At 35.7% G+C, this 19526-nt stretch overlaps 1 pseudogene; it reads right to left on the reverse strand.

Moving 5' to 3' along the window:
• Positions 1–234: 234 nt before the first annotated feature.
• On the reverse strand, positions 235–2231 carry LOC149171979 (uncharacterized; annotated as a pseudogene).
• Between the last annotated feature and the right edge of the window lie 17295 nt (positions 2232–19526).

Consider the following 19526-nt stretch of genomic DNA (forward strand, 5'->3'; position numbering starts at 1 on the left):
CTTTTGAGGAAGGGTTCAAGATGACTTATATTGAAGTTTGTTCTTTTTCTTCTTAATTAATTACGTGGTAAGTAAGGCCTTTCTCTTTGAAATGAACTCACCTAACTATCACCGTATACAATTTTGCAGCGTTTAATGAGATGTTAAACAATTTTGCAGCGTTTAATGAGATGTTAAACGATTAAACAGATTCTCATCGTGGGATGTCGCATATCATAAATAATTATAGTAATTTCAGATATCATAAGCAGTTATAGTAAGTTCGTTACAAGTGGTTACAGTAACAACGCTGTGCAACAACTCAAGATTATGAAGTGTGGTATACATGTAGAATATCAAGTATGGTATACATGTATGTAAAGAATTGGTTGCATGCGCTTTAGGCTCTTCCTCGATGGCTACATTGAGCACTGTGTGGATGACCTCTTTAGCCTCCTTCCTCAGCTGAGTGACCTTCATGGCCCTCTTCCAGGCCTCCACGCTCGCAGTTACCGCGACCCCGTGAATTGAACCGAATGAAATTCTAACCGTGATTAAAACCACTTTGGCCGAGAGAAAATCCGACTGGGAGTTAACAGAGCAACCGTGGGCGCCCTTGAGCTTCTTGTTGGGGGCCTTGTCTAGGCCTTGCCTGTGGCTGCGCAAATGGCATGACATGCGAATTAGGGTTCTGGCAGTGCAGACATAGGAAGGGTTCGCTCATGGGCATTACCTTGGGGAGGGTCGCGGCCGCCATGTGATGCCAATTGACCTAGACGTTACGAGGACAGGCGGAGAATTTCAAGAGACCCTGGGCAAAGCTACTGCAGTCATCTAGACAATAAGGGCAGTACATGTGGTAATGAGTCAAGAGGACATAGGAGTTGCAGAGGAGCTGGTACAAGCCCTTTATCTTGAGGTAATGGAGGCAACACCTCTCCTTCTCGCAGCGACTGCTCTTTGACTCGGCCTTCTCCTTCTCCTTCCAAACTTCTCTCCACACTTACATTTCTTTCATCATGTTCTTCGGTTCTCTCTGTCTGTTGTTTCAATTTTTCATCGGGATAATTCGAGGCTCCCGTAAGCTTTTAAATTTTTTAGTTTTCTTTTTTCTATTTAAAAATGCAGTTGTATAACAGATTTTTGATAAAATTCCAAAACATAAAAGAAGTAAATTGAAACAAAATCCGAAATAATGGGACAAATAATGGTACAAATCTTAGCCTGCGCGGATTTTAGGACCTCTGCAGCGGCCACTTGGCCGTATAGTTTTGGAGCATTAACAAATCCTCGATCTTTCAGTAGTAAAATCTGCACAGCGACACGGCTGCGGTTGCCATACGACACATGCTCTATAAATTGAAGCACTACTATAACGGTAAAATCTGCCCAGTTTTAGCAGTAATGTTTATGTAGGGTATTTTTTATATTTCATGTATTTTTCTTATAAGAGATCATTTGTACTCAATTGTTTATTTGGTTTATTTTGTGATTAAAAATTGAATATAAATATTTTATTTTATTTCACTTTTAGGTAATTATTTAGTCTACTGACCACCACTCGTATTTTTTTTAATATAGAAAATTTGTTATATTTATTTTAATATATTTTATGTTCATAGAAATAGAGCTATTTCACACCGAGGGCCACCTATATATAGACTTCCCAAATTCTAATTTGCAAAAAAATTCTAATTTGACTTTGTTTTTTGCAGGGATGAAAAAGAAGGTAAGATACAAATTCTCCCAAAAATAATAAAAATTTCAATATGATTTTTCTAAACCTTTGAGAAATTTAAATTACAGTTATAAATTTATTAAAAATTAACCACTTTTTATTTCACTTTATTTATATCTCTTAGATTTTCTAAATATTTTAAATCTGTCATTCATATATTCTCATGTATTATTTTAAATCTGTCATTGATATATAGTCATGTATTTTTTATTTTCGAAATATTTGAAATTTGCCTTTGACATATACTCATATTACACAAATTTCATATGGATGATAATTTAATAATCCTAACTCTGATTTTATTTGGCCATATCGAATTTTGATTAAGCAGTATTTTAACTTATGTGCGGCTGAAATTTAAAATATAAAAAATCATTATCTAACTTTTGACTTTTTCATGCCAATTTTAACCAAAAAGAAATTTAAAATACAGAATAGTCCATCAATTTTTTAAAGTACAGCCTGCCACAGCTTGAACCGATAATGGAGAGATTGCAGGGTTAATTGATGACATAGTTTACACGTTAGTCAGAGGCTTTATGGACGAGAAATCTACATTCGTGCATCATCATATATAATTAATATTTTTCTCGAACTATAGCAGCTTGATTGTGGAGTAGTTTGTCAATATTTTTTTATCTGAGCAATAGGTGTTATATTTAGTGTGATTTATTAGACTTTTTCGTGTCAGAATTTAAAAGGAAAAAAATTTGAGGTAAAATTTTGGTTTATGTTATGTAAATTAATTGTTTTTGATCTTATGTATGGATTTAACACTTTGAAAAAACCTAGAGCACTTTGCTTGTGCAAGGATTGTCTATCAAACTTGCGATTTAAATATATTCTTGCTAGATTTTAGAGAAATTAGACCGAAAAACCTAACAAAAAAAACTTTCAAAAATTCTCACTAAAAACAACTAGGTTATAATATTCAAAGACTAAATTTAAAGATTATCAGAACACTAAATTATTTTATATTATTATTCAAAAAATAGATTTAATATTATTCAAAGATTATTAAAACGCTGGATAATTATTTTATATATATATTTTTTTTCTAGGTTTGGCTAATTCTATTACTCAAATTTTTTTCCTAAATTAGGCTAATTCTATTAGTGAAAAAATATTGTACATTGAGGCTTTAGCCTATGCATATCCATGCCTGAGTGTTGGGAAAAAAAGCAGAAATAGAGAAACCAGTGCGAATCATAAAACAATTGCAAAAATTAACTTGCTGCCCACGCAGGGGAAACCAACAATTGCGCACAATTTTTATCAATTTTTCAAGGTGAAACAAAAACCAACCAAGTAACCAGATACTAGCAGTTTTTCGAGAACCCACCTAAAAGAAACTAGAAAGCAGAATTCCCAAAACTTGAGAAAAGCAGGCACGTGGCAAGCTGTGTGGCAGGCTGTGTGGCAAACACGTGGCAAGCAGAATGGTTGATTAGGTGTGAGGCGGAGACGATGGGTGTTCCTACATGATGAAGCACCTGTAATTCTCCATGTCGACACCTACCTATTGTGAAGCCTCCGTGTTGTCTGCCATTTTGCATTGGTTGTTCCTCCTCGATAAAACAGTGGTAAGGATCCACATCTTCTTCTTCATGCTGGTCCTAGTCTGTCTTCTTCCCCGTTTGTCTCATCTCCTTCCTAGTTTGTCGCATCCCTACGCTATGGGTGCTCATCTGAACCATGGCTGGTTCTGCTCTGGTGTGGCCACCACCTTCAATGGGATTCTCCTCAATTTTTCTGGAATGGTGTCCACCCTCAATTGCTTGCTCCGTCTTGTGAAAGGTTATGGAGATGGTGGCAGTGATGATGGGCCTAATCATGGATGAACGAAAGGTGAATTGGGCAGAATGGAGATGCGGTTGTGGATTGGAAGGAATGCCCCTGGTAGGCGAACCAGAATTGGAAGGAATGCCACTAGGAGGAGACACAGGGGGCGTCGGATGGACGCAGTGAAAACGAGAGTGGCCTCTTCCACTACGGGTGTTTGGGTAGTACCCTGTAGTCTGCTGGGCTAGAGAGGAAGTGGAATCAGAAATCGAATAATGAGGGGGACGAGTCAAGCATCCTCTACTTCCTCCCCTGCGACTGTGCATGCGATGACACGTTCTCAGCATGTTGGCACCATAAGTTTGATAGTTTCTTCCGAGATTAGGCTTAGAGTGATGCAGGAGATCAGTAGAATTTATGTGCAGCTCAGAGGAGGAACTAGCTGTAGAGGCTATGTGGAAGACGAAATGGCAAGCCAGGCTTTGAGTGAAGTGAGTTCCTGAGCCTAAATCAATGCAGCAGAGGAAGTGGTAGTGCCTCCCGGTGGTAGTGTGAGAACTGGGTTCAGCAACTACCTGAGGGCAGAGACATTGCCGAAGCAGAGGATAATGGACAGGTGCAGTGGTATGATTATCACCGGAAGTCATTTTTTTGTAGAGCCGAGGTGGGTAGTTGCAGACTAATTGAAGACGACACCCCCGTAAATTCCATTTATGGCTGGTGTTAATGCCATTTTTAGACTGATGTGCCAGATTACGGAGGACCATGTGGGTTGGCCACATGCCATCCCATTTTTTCGCCACCTTACTGTCTTTGTTGGGCACCCGCATCCAGGTGATGTGCTTCCTTGTGCACCAGGTCAGTGCAGGCTTGTAATTGAGCTTGGTCATGTAAAATATTGATTGTTCCCTATTGTAGAACCTAATCATGTTCAAATTGTATGTTTGCTGAAAGATCGGCAACCTTGTTGTTTTCTCTTTTGATGTGAGTGAAGTTGGTTGAACGTCTATTTTTCATCCATTGCTCTATTAGTGCTAGCCGAGCCACTAGTCTCCAGCTGGTAGAGACTCTCGAAGCTATGGTTGCTAGTTGAATTTGGGTAACCATGTGTATAAGAATTTGGGAGTCCCCTTCTATTATAATAGGATGAAAATTATGTTGATGCGCTAGGTTCATACCCTGCCACAATCATTTCAGTTCTGCAGAGTTATTTGTGTTCCATCGAATTGAACCAAAGTATATTAGTAGAGGTCAGCCTTCTTGATCTCTAAAGATTCCACCATGTCCTGCTTTGCCTGGGTTTCCTTTTGAGGCCCCATCAAAATTTAGTTTGATCACATTTGTTGGAGGGGGTTCCAATGTCATGGTTGCTTGTTGATAATGCTTGCTTTGTTGGGATCAATTTGAGCTTGTGGGAGCTTTAATTTCCAGTTGTCCCATATGCTCTGTTCCTGTGCCTGAGTAGGGAAGTCCTCAACACTCCATTGTTGGAGAGCGATATTTTCTTGAATATTCTGACATAAATTGGTCCAGATGATCTCCAAAGTAGTGCTTTGATTTTTGAAAATTCTTTTGTTTCTTTCCTTCCAAATTGTCCAGAAAAGGAAACCCGGGAGAATTGTCTATAGCGCATTTAAAAGTTTGCTTTTATATGGTGTAGGGGTCCAATTGCGGATGGTACCTTTGATATCCCCTAACATTCTGCAAGGTCACTGACATATGAAGGTGAGTTTTCCCCATAATTGATTCGCCATGTAGCAGGAGTCCATGATATGTTGAATAGTTTCTCCTTTTTTTTGACAATTAGGACAATAAGAGGGTCCTTGGAATCCTCTTTTAATTAAATTATCCCAAGTGAGAATTCTCTGACGATAGAGCAACGAAGTAAAGGTGGAGATTTTGGGCCATATTCTTGTAGTCCAGAGATGAGTCCATGCAGGATCCACTGGTTCCTATGTTTGGAGCATCAACTTATATGCTTCTTTTGTTTGGTAAGCTCCCCTTAGAGTGTAGCCCCATCTCAGAACATCTTTTCTATTGGTACATCTGATTTTCCTACTAGTGAGTTCTTTGTGTAGATCCGAGTTATAGTCTTCAGTTTCATGATGTATTCTCTGTTTAGTAGGTTTCCATTGCCTAAAGCCTTGATTGGTATGTTGAGTCCAGTACTGTGCTACATAGTCAATTTGGTTGAGGTTATTTCCATCATGATTTGTAGGGGGGAAGGATTTCTGCAATTTTTGGCCTCTGTTGCCACGAATCCATCAAAAAACGTGCAGGTCGCCCATCGCGTATCTCCCAGAAGCTGTGATTTTTTATTAGCTCTTTATGTTGTTTTGCTGCATTCTAGATTAGAGATCCTGTGTCTGTAGTGGTGATTCTAATTAGCTCTTCCTGTGGATGATTGTTCGCATATTTTGTAGTCCATATTTGGGCCCATGGCTTTTGTGGGCTTGAAACCCATTGCCACCATATTCGTGCTCCCATCAGTGTGTTACTGTGTCGCAGGTCTCATAATCCTAGACCCCCCTACTTTTTTGGTGTGCAGACAGTGACCCATTTTACTAGAGCCCATTTATGGTTTTTCCCTGTGGAACCCCACAAAAAGTTGCGTTGAAAATTTTTGATCTTTTTGAGTGCCCATTTCAGTGCTGCAAGAACTGAGAAGAGATAGAGAGGCATCGATTGTAAAAATGCCTTTATCAGAATAAGCCTGCTTTCCATGTTGAGAGTTCTGTAGGTCCAGGACGATAAGTGACTTTTGATTTTGTCAATGAGTTGATTCCAAGAGGCATTATTTAAGGCTGAATCTATCAGTGGAGCACCCAAATATTTAGATGGAAGTTTAGCTTGTGAGAATCCTATGATTTTGGCGATTATTCTTTGGGTGGCAGGAGGAGTGTGGAAAAAGAAAATTGAGATTTAGCAGTATTAATGGTGGTTCCTGAGGCCATGGAAAAGGTGTCTAGCAGAGCTTTGAAAGCACGAGCTTCGCTAACAAAAGGATGTCCGAACAACATATTGTCATCAACAAAGTGTTGATGAGTTATAGCAAAGGTTCCATGGGCAGAGATGCCTCTGAGGTCATGAGATTGAAAAACATTCTTTATAAGGTGACCCAGACCTTCTGCCATAATAATAAAGAGGAAGGGAGATAAAGGGTCACCTTGACGAATTCCTCTAGATGGGAAATAGGGTTTGGAGGGGATTCCATTAACTAGGATGGAGCAGAAGGGGGAGGATATGAGATTCATGATCCATCTAACCTAGGTCGAGCTGAAACCAAAGGCAGTAAGCAATTGTTTTATATAAGTCCAGCTTAGTTTGTCAAAAGCTTTAGAAAGATCAATTTTTAGAAGCATACATGCCTGTTTGTTGCTCTTGAAGGAATGAATAATTTCATGAGTCAATATGATGCCATCCAAGATTTGATGTCCTTCAACATAGCCAGATTATTCTGGCGAAATAAGAAGGGGGAGAAGCGGTTTGAGACGATTGGCAAAGACTTTTCAAATGATTTTGTATATGACATTGCACAGAGCAATGGACCTGAACTTCTCCAGAGTACTCAGCTGATCTTCTTTGGGAATGAGAACTATGAATGTTGCATTGAGAGAAGGAAGTAACCAATGCATAGCTCGTGATTCTTCTACCACTTTCCGGACTTCCTCTTTGATTAAATCCCAAAAGTGATGGTAGAAGTTAGAAGTGAAGCCATCAGGTCCAGGAGCCTTCCCATATTTAAGTTGAGTTGACGTTGATTCTACTTCCATCATTGTTACCGGTCGCAACAAGAGGTGATTGTGCTCTTCTATTATATTTCTTGGTATATGTTGGAGTATTTCGTTTATTGCAGGCTGTATGTCTGTAGGCGGCTCTTGATGTACTATTTTGAAGTGATTAGTCAGCTCTCTCTCAATATCTTCATGCTTCTCCATTCTCTCTCCCTGTGGATTTTGAATATGCGCAATGGTGTTCTTCATTCTTCTTTGGATTGTTGTGCAGTGAAAGAATTTGGTGTTTCTTTCCCCTTCTTTTAGCCATCTAATTCTTGATTTATGTTTCTAGAGAATTTCCTCTTGTTTCCTTCTTTCTTCTAATTGCGTGAGAAGAGCTTGTCCTTGACTTGCTAAAGTCTCGGTTCTACCTTCTATGATGATCTTCTACTGTAGCTCTATCATACTTTTCTCGAGCACTTTTTGACCTTGAAAAATATTACCGAATGTGGTGTCATTCCAGTACTTGATTTGCCTTTTGATATGCTTCAACCTCTGTTGGAATTTATACATAGTTGAGCCGCTAGAGGGGATAAAGCTTTCCCAAGCTGATTTGAATATATTTTTGAAATCATGGTGAGTGAGCCAAAAAGTTTCAAATCTGAATGGTTTCCTGCTTGAGTTTCTAGGACTCGTTCATTGCAGAGAAATGGACCAATGATCTGAGCCTGCCATGGGGAGTATTAAGGCGGTAATATCACCTCCTAGATGTACTGAGTTATCTGAGATGAGGAATCTGTCCAATCTGGATGTGATTTTTTGAGAGCCTGGCCTTTTATTATTCCATGTGAAAAGACCATTATCAAATGGTAAATCAACTAGCCAATTATTTTGGATGTATTCTTTGAAGCTGTTACTTTCACTGTCCAGCTTCCTTTTGCCTCCTTGTTTTTCCTCCAGTCGAGTGATCATATTGAAGTCACCTGATGTGATCCAGAGTGGATGTGTTCTTGTGGAATTGAGAGTTTCCAACGATTTTTGCGGCACATTCTTTTGCATAGAATCTTGAGGGAAGTATACATTTGTCAAGTGACCATGTATATTGGTTTCGATGATGTGAAAAGTGGCTTGGATAAAATGGTGAGATGCATGAAAATATGTAAGGGAGATATGTTGCGTGTTCCAGGCTATAGCAAGTCTTCCCGAACTCCCCTTGCATCTATCGTGACAGTTTGGCATCCCGACCAGGATTTGGATAAAATGGAAGCTAATATGCTAGTATTACATTTTGTTTCCTGCATGAAGAAAATATGTGGTTTTTCATGCTGTATCATGTTCTTTATCATCCTGTATTTCCCAGGACTATTAAGTCCTCGAAAATTCCATGAAATGAGCTTCATGGTTGACCAATAGATAAGGATCTGTAATATTTACTCAACTTGGAGCACCGACCGGACTCCACTAGCATTTCCCCAATGAGGATGGTGCGCTGTAAAGTTGTTTTTCTGCCTCTTTTCTTCCCATCTTTGGTGATGTGTTTCCCATCCCAGCTGCTTCCTTGTTGTATTCCCAGGGAGTTATGTTGGTGCACTCTTAAGAGTACCACTTCCAGATTTTCAAGTTGCCTGTCCGGTATTTTGTCGAACTCTTTCTTTTTGCATGCTTGTTATAGACTGAAAATGTCTAGGTCTTCTAGGTCAAAGCTTTGAGGTTCTTCTTCCATGTGACTTTGTTGACTAATCTCATCCATATGGTGGTTTTTTTTGAGTGGGTCTGTTAGCAAGTTGTCAATGTCTATTCCTTTTGCGGACCATAGGGCTTTGTTGAGATCTTAAAGGGGGATAGGTTGAGAGGCTGTTGTTTGCGGATCTAAGTTAGTCACCAAGGATGGTTGACTAGCATCATTACGAGTAGGTACAACAAAAGGTTTGGTGGATGGTGCAGAAGTTGCCTTAACTATATTGGAAGGATCTGATTTGGGCATATCTATGTTTGATAGAAGGTCAAAATTGTTGCTGGAGGATGGTGCATCGAAGGATAGTATTGCATTTTTTGGTGCTATAGGGGGTTTTTTCTTATGCTTCTTTCTATTAGCAACTTTTGTAAACCCTTTCTCATCAGATATTCCCACATGGTCTATAGATTTAGGAGAGGCATTTAGAGGACAATCGCAGAATAAATGTCCATGGGCGTGACATTTCCTGCATCTAAAGGGCACATGTTCATAATCTATGGGTTGAATCCATTCAAAGTCATCATGAAGGAGACTTACCGAATCCGTAAGTGCCTTTCCTAGTTTCATATAAACGCAGATGCAAGCATATGAGGTGTACTTGTGAAGCTTTGTTTCCTTTGCAATCTTTATGAATTCTCCTAGCCCGTTGCCAATAGCTTTTAGTGATTCTTCATCCTAGTATTCCAGAGGTAAGGAATACATGCGAATCGATACTAGTGCCCAGCTGAAGTCTTCCTTGTCTGGATTGAATCCTTCTATCCAATCTCGTTGATATAGACCCACATCATTGAAGAAATAGGGTCCTCCATCTAGAACGTGATTTATGTCTTCAATGCAATTGAAGATGGCTGTGAAGAAATCTTTGGGGCCTCGTTATAGGGTAACATGTCGCTTGGGCTTCCATTTTGAAGTTATCCATCCTTGCAGAGATTTTTTGGTAAGCGAGTAGCCTATGAATTTACCTATCAGCGCATAGTCTTTCATATATTGTATTTGTGCATTGATTCTATGACTGGGTAAATCAATCTTGGTTCGTTCTGCTGCAATGGGCTTGCAAGTGGAAGAAGATGCCTTCCTTGGTTCTTCAGGTGTTGCAGGGTTGTTCTCTTTTTCATTGTTCAGATGTGTCGTTTTGTTCTTCTCCTGCTACTGCGCAGGCTATACCAATGGCTGTTTTGATCTTCCAGTTGAGGGCTCTTCATTTTCATCCCCAAGAGGTCGATTTCCATTATTGCAGCTTGTGGGGGGAGGCCCTGGCCTCCCCCATCTGAATGTTCATTAGTTGTTTCTACCAATGCAGCTAGACTCGTGCTTGCAACAGTACTGCTTGATTCTAAGAGTCTACTTTCTCTATCGATGCGCCGTGGAAGGGTTTTTCAGAAACCCTAGTTTGCCATTTTCCTCTGCTCTGCTCCCCCACAAATCAACAGTGTTAAAAAAAAATTGAACTTAGAGATTAGTAATATTATTTTATATTATTACTCAAACACTAGACTTAATATTATTTGAACCGTTGTTACGTTATATTTATAAAAAAATCATAGAAAATTTATTTAAAAATGATTTTTTTTTAATTGAACTTTGTATAAAAAATTATTTTCACAAATATATTGAACACTTTATTTATTTATTTTTTGTTTAGTGTATTTTTCTAAATTTTTCCAAAATTTTATAGGGATTTATTAGAAAAGCATGATCGTTTTCAATGCCATGAATCTATTTATATATTTAAAATGACAATTTAAATAATGAAAAATTATAATTTCACTGAAAAAAAATTAAAATTTTAAATAATTATATATATATAAATATATACTTTTAAATAACATTTTAATAGTTTCAATTAAATAATAATAATAATAAAATACAACAATTATTTTTATATTTACACCTTAATGCGTTTTTCTTCTCTCAAAAACTTCCCTCCCATGCCACCTGTTGGCTCATACAACCTTGATTTTAATGTTAAACAATAAAATTAGTCTTCGCCATAGGATGGAAAACCGTTATGAATCAGTTACAAAAATAATTGAATTAAAAAACCCAATTGCAATTTTCTCAATGCCTCGGATGAAGAAATTCTCTGCTAAAACAGATTCTTTCACCATTCATATTTTTTTATATCATGTATTATTAATATATAAATTTCATTTCACAATTGTTGCAATTATTTTAAGAAAAATGTTATCAAATTTTCTATTAAATTTTATTTGCTTTTTATCAATTAATTCCTAAAACAGATTCCTTCACCATTTATATTTTCTTATATTATGTACTATTATTATATAAATTTCATTTCACAATTGTTGCAATTATATTAAGAAAAATGTTATCAAACTTTCTATTAAATTTTATTCGCTCTTTATCAATTTTAGTTACAGTAAGCTTGTTGCCAAATTTGCCATGATAGAATAAAAAACAGTAAGAATTTCAAGGTTTTCAAGTCTGGTTTGCCTGGAAAAAAAAAATTATATTATGTACTATTAATATATAAATTTCATTTCACAATTGTTGCAATTATATTAAGAAAAATGTTATCAAAATTTCTATTAAATTTTATTCGCTCTTTATCAATTTTAGTTACAGTAAACTTGTTGCCAAATTTGCCATGATAGAACAAAAAACAGTAAGAATTTCAGGGTTTTCAAGTCTGGTTTGCCTGAAAAAAATAGAAGAATATAAAAGAAATTATTTAACAATAAATAAATATTAATTTGATTTTTTCTATCAATTTTAGATAGATATCTCCAAAATATCTCAAAATTACGGTGTGTAAATATTGTTTTTGTAATACTATTGTTTCTGTAATACTATAGGGTTATTTAGATTGTACGAAATAAGTCCAAGAACATAATTTTTTTTAATCAAATATTTGCTATTGAAAATTGAAAGAATATTTCTGAATATTGAAAAGCAATTTATGTTGAAAAAATTATAAAATATGTAAATTTGACATAATCTAAGTGATTTATTTTATATTCGAACTTTGAATGTCATTTTATTTACTATTTTTGATATTCAATAATCTTCCCTATGTCATAATTCTTCTAAAATTTATGCTAAACTGCGTTTCTATCGCAAGATATGTACACTTACTAGTTTTATCTTTTTGAAATGCTCCTTTAAAACAGCACTATGTTGACGCTCACGCGAAAAACTTGGTTGACTACAAGGAGTAACGAGGGGAATTGAAGAGCAGCATGCTCTGAGTTCATAATTTCCGGCTGTGTTGCCAACTCTCTAAGTCATCGCTTTTGTTTGACTGTCGCGATTGCTTTCAAAATCTTTTATTCGAATATGATATATTTCTGAGAAATAGATACACAGTAATTATAAATCAATATTTATTTTGATTTATAAATTAAAATAATAGTAAGTTATATTTTTCTTATTGAGAATTTTCAGTTTATTGAGTTTAGAGGTTTATTATATAATTTAGTATGATATCGATGTGTAAGTGTAAGTATATCCATGTTCAAAGTTAAATTTTAGCTAATGTTAGATAATATAAAATAAAAACTCTAAATAATGTTTAAGTAAAAATTATAGAAAAAATTAATGCTAGCCCTAAACAAAAATGAAAATAATCATATAGCTAGATAAAAATAAAAAAATAAACAAAAATAAATAAAAAAAACAACTACTACTACTACTAAACTATAATACAATTATTTCACACTTTTAGATAAAAAAATCACAATACAATTATCTCATGCTTTTAATAGTTCTTTTATTGTATAAGTTGAATTTGAATGGATCATAAATTTACCTTCAACAAAAAATTTTACCACATTAAAATTCCAAATTAGGTAAACTTTTAAACATATTTACTCTTTACTAAAGACACTACCATTTCTTAAACCAAAATAAAAAGGTCAATTCAACACAAAGAATCTAAAATCTTGCTTTAAAATCTTTTAATATTTATTTTAATTGATTGTTTATAAATGAATATTAAAAGGAAAACCCATGTCCTATGGACATATTAAAATGTTGTAATATTCTAAAATATCCATTTGATGTAGTTTTATTATAAATTTTGTTATCATCTTATGTGAAAAACATCATTAAGTTTATTAAGGAATTTAGACTTCTGTGATCCATAACATTGTTTAGATAATCTTTGGCGAAATCACATAACCAATCTTTTGTCGATGCGTTTCGAACCAACCAGTGTGGTTCATCGTCAGGACAAGTTGAAGAACCGATCCGGCTTAGCTTGTTTAAATAGAGTGTGCAGAGACTCCAACGGCTATATTGCCAACAACTAATTTGACCTAATGACCCTAGTCAAACCACTAATAATCTTGTTATATTTAATTATTATTATTCTTAGAAAATAGCTAAATCAGGTAAATATATTAAAAGAGTTCATTTGTTAATTTAAATAAATGTATATGTATATCTAAAAACAAATAATTTAGTATTTTTAGAAATTAGCTAAATCAGGTAACCTATATATTAAAAGAATTCATTAGTTAATTTAACTAAATGTATTCCTTTAATAATAAAGGTATATGTATATCTAAAAATGAAAATATATAATATCTATATAATCCATATTTATTATTTAAATATAATGGTCATTGAAATTAAATTATAATAATTCATATTTATTAAATAATCTATATTTATTATTATTCCAATCCTAAGGAGAGGGAAGACAGAAACCCTAAGACCTAACAAAAGGGGAATGAGGAGGCTAGGAAGACAAGGTTGGGACCCAGCAACTGCTAATCTTCCAGCCATCATCCCTATTAAGATTGTTCGGCCTTTTCTCAATCTCCAGGGCCTCTCTAAATTTGTGATGGTGAAACTGCGCAACTTTGGCAATGACTTGAGCCTCTTCTATACATACATGATGCATGGTCTTCCCCGCATGCTCAGCCAGGGCTGAGGACTTGGTCCTACCATGTCTTAAGTCAGTTGAATGCTCGCTAATCTGTTGATTGATAGAGCGACCAGTCTCACCAATATAAGGGGTCCCACAGGAACAAGGAATGACATAGACGCCCTTCATGTCCTTAGGGTCAATAGGGTCTTTCACAGACCTCTCAACACTATCTGTGGCTCCCTCAGGTCTGTGAAAGACCCTATTGACCCTAAGGACATGAAGGGCGTCTATGTCATTCCTTGTTCCTGTGCGACCCCTTATATTGGTGAGACTGGTCGCTCTATCAATCAACGGATTAGCGAGCATTCGGCTGACTTAAGACATGGTAGGACCAAGTCCTCAGCCCTGGCTGAGCATGCGGGGAAGACCATGCATCATGTATGTATAGAAGAGGTTCAAGTCATTGTCAAAGTTGCGCAGTTTCACCATCGCAAATTTAGAGAGGCCCTGGAGATTGAGAAAAGGCCGAACAATGTTAATAGGGATGATGGCTGGAAGATTAGCAGTTGCTGGGTCCCAGCCTTGTCTTCCTAGCCTCCTCATTCCCCTTTTGTTAGGTCTTAGGGTTTTTGTCTTCCCTCTCCTTAGGATTGGAATAATAATAAATATAGATTATTTAATAAATATGAATCTTGGATTGCAGGTTTCTGTGGAGTGGTTTTTGAGAGATAGAATTCGGATAGAATTATATTTAAATAATAAATATGGATTATATAGATATTATATATTTTCATTTTTAGATATACATATACCTTTATTATTAAACGAATACATTTAGTTAAATTAACTAATGAATTCTTTTAATATATAGGTTAACTGATTTAGCTAATTTCTAAAAATACTAAATTATTTGTTTTTAGATATACATATACATTTATTTAAATTAACAAATGAATTATTTTAATATATTTACCTGATTTAGCTATTTTCTAAGAATAATAATAATTAAATATAACAATATTATTAGTGGTTTGACTAGGGTCATTAGGTCAAAATTAGCCGTTGGCAATATAGCCGTTGGAGTCTCTGCACACTCTATTTAAACAAGCTAAGCCGGATCGGTTCTTCAACTTGTCCTGACGATGAACCACACTGGTTGGTTCGAAACGCGTCGACAAAAGATTGGTTATGTGATTTCGCCAAAGATTATCTAAACATCATTAAGTTTAATATTAATATTATTCAACCTTATAACTTTTAATTAATATGATATTAAATTTAATATAATATTAAATTTTTTGTATTATAGTGATATATATTAACTCTAGATATATATGCAAAGAAAGAACAAAGACATAGAGCGATAGAGGTGGAGAGATATATGGAGTGAGAGAAAGGAGGAGAGAGGGAGGGAAAGAGAGATGGAGGTGGAAGGAGAGAAAGGGAGGGAAGAAGAAGGACACAACGAGGGAAAAGTGGAGAGAGAGAGAGGGAGTGACAAGGAATAGATGGAGAGAGAATGTTTATGCTTGAGGGTGAGATAGAGAGACAAATTTGGAGAGATGGAGAGAAGGGGGGAGAGAAGGAGAGAGGGAGGGAGATAGTGACAAAGCTGGAGGGCAGAGAGAGAGAGAGAGAGTTGAGGGGGCGAGATAGAGGGAGGTAGACAAGGGAGAGAGAGAGAGATGAGGGAGAGAGATAAATGGAGGTGGGAGAGAAAGGGAGAGAGAGGAGGGAAGAGAGAGAGGATATGAGAGAGAAAAGGAGAGAGGAAGCGAGAGAGTGAGGAAAGTAAGAAGAAAGACACATAGAGAGAAAGGTGGAGAGAGTGAGAGGGAGTGATAAGAGAGATGGAGAGAGGGAGAGAGGAGAGCAGGACGAAATAGAGATAGAAGTGGGCCAAGAGGGAGAGAAGAGGAAGAGAGAGACTGAGGGAGAGGAAGAGGGGGGCAGAGATAGATAGATACATAGAAAGAGTGTGTATGCTATGGGGGTGATATAGAAAGACAAAAGAAATATAGAGGGATATAGAGATATTGATACAAGGTGAAGATAGAGAAGAACAAAGAGATAGAGAGAGGGAGAGATAGATAAATATGGAGAGAGAGAGAGAGAGAGAGAGAGAGAGAATGTGTGTTTGGGGGAGTGAGATAGAGAGACAAAGAAGGAGTGATGGAGGGAGATATAGATATAGAAGGAAGGGCAAGAGAGGGAAGAAGATTTCTTGCACTAGATGCATTGATTTCAGTGTAGATGGTGATTTCTAATCCTATTTGGTTGCTTGCACTGAAGAAGGTAAAATAAATTATAGGGCAGAGGAGCATTAAAGAGAGGGAGAAGGAGAGGAGTGAGAGAGAGAGAGGGAGACACAAATATGGAGGGGGAGAGGCAAGGAAAGAGAGAAGGAGATAGGGAGGGTGAAAGTGAGAGTGTTGGAGGGAAAAAAGAGAGAGTGTGTGTGATGGGGGAGAGAGAAAGGGATAGAGAGGAAGGATGAGAGAGAGGAGGGGAGAGGAAGGGAGAGAGAGGAGGGAAAAAGTGATGGAGTTGGAAGGGGAGAGTGGGAGGGAAGAAGAAAGACATAAAGAGAGAGAAGTGGAGAGAGAGAGACGGAGTGGCAAGGGATAGATGGAGAGAGAGTGTGTATGTTTGGGGGTGAGATAGAGAGAGAAAGAAAGAGAGATGGAGGGAGGCATAGATACAGGTGGAGGGGGAGAGAGGGAATAATATTTCTCACACTACATGCATTGATTTTAACATACATGGTAATTTCAAATACCATTTGATTTCTTACACTAGATGCATTGATTTCAATGTAGATGTTGATTTTTAACGATATTTGATTGCTTGCACTAGATGCACTGGTTTTAGTGTAGATGTTTATTTCTAATCCTAGTTGATTGCTTTCACTAGATGTATTGATTTCAGTGTACATGCTGTCTAATTATATTTCATTTCTTGCACTAGATTCATTGATTTCAGCGTAGATGATCATTTATAATCCTATTTGATTGCTTGCACTAGATGCATTGATTTCATTGTAGATGGTGATTTATAATATTATTTGATTTCTTGCACTAAATGCGCTAATTTCAATGTAGATGTTGATTTCTAATGATATTTGATTTCAATGTAAATGTGATTTCTAATCTTATTGGATTGCTTGCCCTAGATGCATTGATTTTAGTGTATATGTTTTCTAATTCTATTTGATTGTTTGCACTAGATGCATTGATTTCAGTGTAGATTTTGATTTCTAATTATATTTGATTTCTTGCACTAGATGTATTGATTTTAGTTTAGATGATGTTTTTATTATATTTGATTGTTTGCACTAGATGCATTGATTTCTGTGTAGATGTTGATTTCTAATCCTATTTCATTGCTTTCTTTAGATGCATAGATTTCAGTGTAGATGTTTTTTTATAATCATATTTGATTGCTTTCATTAGATGCATTGATTTCAATGTAGATGTTGATTTACGATTTGATGTAACTGGGTGTATGATGGTACATCAATTTTAAAGTGATTGCATTAACATTGCGATTGATTTTAGTGTAAGCACAAAAAAATTATTAACAATGTGTATTGATTTTTTTGTTATATTAAATCAATCTATTAATATTGTAGAGCAAGAAAGAAAAGATAAGATGTTTACTACAATAGCTTGAGTTAAATATTTGAATGGTTTACGATTTCAACTGAACTTTTCATATAATTGATATGAAAATATGGCAAAACTAACAAGGGTGAAAATAAGAACAATAGAAGAAAATAGTTGAGATTGATCACAATGAAGACTATTTGTAATTGATTACATTCTTATTATTCAATTTTTTTCCATCCAACACTGTTACATTGTCACTTTGCTTTCAAAATTTTATTTCATCATTTCTCCTAGTTAAATTTATTAACAATATCTATCACCTCAACAGATTGAGGTGACTCGCTAAATTTAAAATTAAAACTACTCTTCAATATATATTTAGTAATACTTTCAAGGTCGCTCTTAAGAATTAACTAGTTGTCAAAAACTATGATACCTAAGTAAATGAAATAGTTGTGCAATATCAATCCTCCTATAAGCTATTGACAAGATTGTATTCCTTCTTCATCACCAACTAATTACTAATAGACAACTACATAAACACATAAACACAAAAACCACTAAAATCATCCAAAAATAGACACACACAAACGACTTAAATATCCAAACATAGATGTACAAACCATTCAAGGGAAGAAACATAGACTAAATTAAAGAACAAAATTATATGGGCATGTGAGGCAAAGAAAACATAATGTAAAATTTGAAAGCATGAAGTTTATCTCAGACATATACATAGTAATGATAATCTAAAAATATGGCATTGTCGCCCTAAGTTGTAACTAGCCTAGATCCATCTAACTCCGGATCTATCATATGTTGAGAGGGATCGAATCCCTTGAGGCGCAAACCTTTCCTCAAATTATACACTCTAAAAAGAAGGTTTGCACGTCGAGGGATTTGATCCCTCTTGGCACATGATAGATCAAGGTTTAGATGGATTTAGATTGGTTTATTGATGATAGACAGTGTTATAAAATAATGACAAATATTTAATGGCTCAAGCTAACATATAAAAATTGATAATATATATAATTTTAATAAATATATAAAAAAATTCAAGCAGTTTTATATGTAAAATGAGTCGAGTTAACTCTAGCGGTCTAGCTCTAAAGGTAAAGTTCTTCAATATTGTTGTTACAAAGGAGTCCACTATCTTTGACTTTCTTGAGGCAAGATCCCTTATTTGTTGACTTTTACACCGTTTATTTTTAAATTTTATAACCAAAATAATTCTAACATAATTCCTCTCACTTTATAAATATTAATATAATAACACATGCATAAGCCAATGCACCTCACATAACTTTCACAAAAACACCTATTTTCATAATATTGTCACTTGAACATGTGAGAATGAAGAGACATTTTAGTAGCGTGATGACCTCTTCTTGACTACTGCATTTCCAACCTCCTCACAAAGACTTGATAAAGTGAAGAGAATGATTTTTTTATTATTTAATGGTTGGAATCCAATTGAGTGTGTGCTTGTTGGGATCCCATCATTTCCATGTACCAAACCTTGCAATTTTCTTAAGAGGTAAGATAATTCTTCGTTCTTATTTGTCAGATTACTGTCCCTCGCTTGACGTTGAAATATTTTAAATGGATTCTTCGTAATAGAGGAAAAGATATGGAAATTGTCGATTCCACAACTCTTTCTTCTTCCATATGCAAAGGGAATCTCAGAAACACATAGAATATTGAAGCATTAAGATCAAGAAGCAAGGGAACACAAATGTTGAAGCATAAAATCTACAAGAAAGGATCCAATATCCATCAAAGGCAATAAGGATTATTATCCCCTAAATCCATGAAGAAGGACTACCACCCTGGGAAAAAATCTCTTACTAAAAGAAGAAAGCCTTCCATCTAAAGGCATCTACAAAAAGGTTCATCCAAGAAGAGTCTCCATCAAAGATTCATCACCTTCAAAGGAAGGAATTCAAATCAAAGCTCATAAATATTGAAGATCTCTAGGACTACATATTCAGAATTCTTCATTACCAAGGAAATCTCTCACAAGGCACCTTGAAGGAAGTATCTTGAAAAGCTCAGAAATCCAAGGCTTTCCCTAAAGTCTAAGCATCAATATTCAAGGAAGAAACAAAACCTCTTCATCACCAACTCTCTC

The sequence above is a fragment of the Pinus tabuliformis genome, chromosome 4_2 (assembly GCF_031772625.1).
Source record: "Pinus tabuliformis cultivar Carrire ecotype Pingquan chromosome 4_2, CPIR1, whole genome shotgun sequence".
Classification (NCBI taxonomy): Eukaryota; Viridiplantae; Streptophyta; class Pinopsida; order Pinales; family Pinaceae; genus Pinus; species Pinus tabuliformis.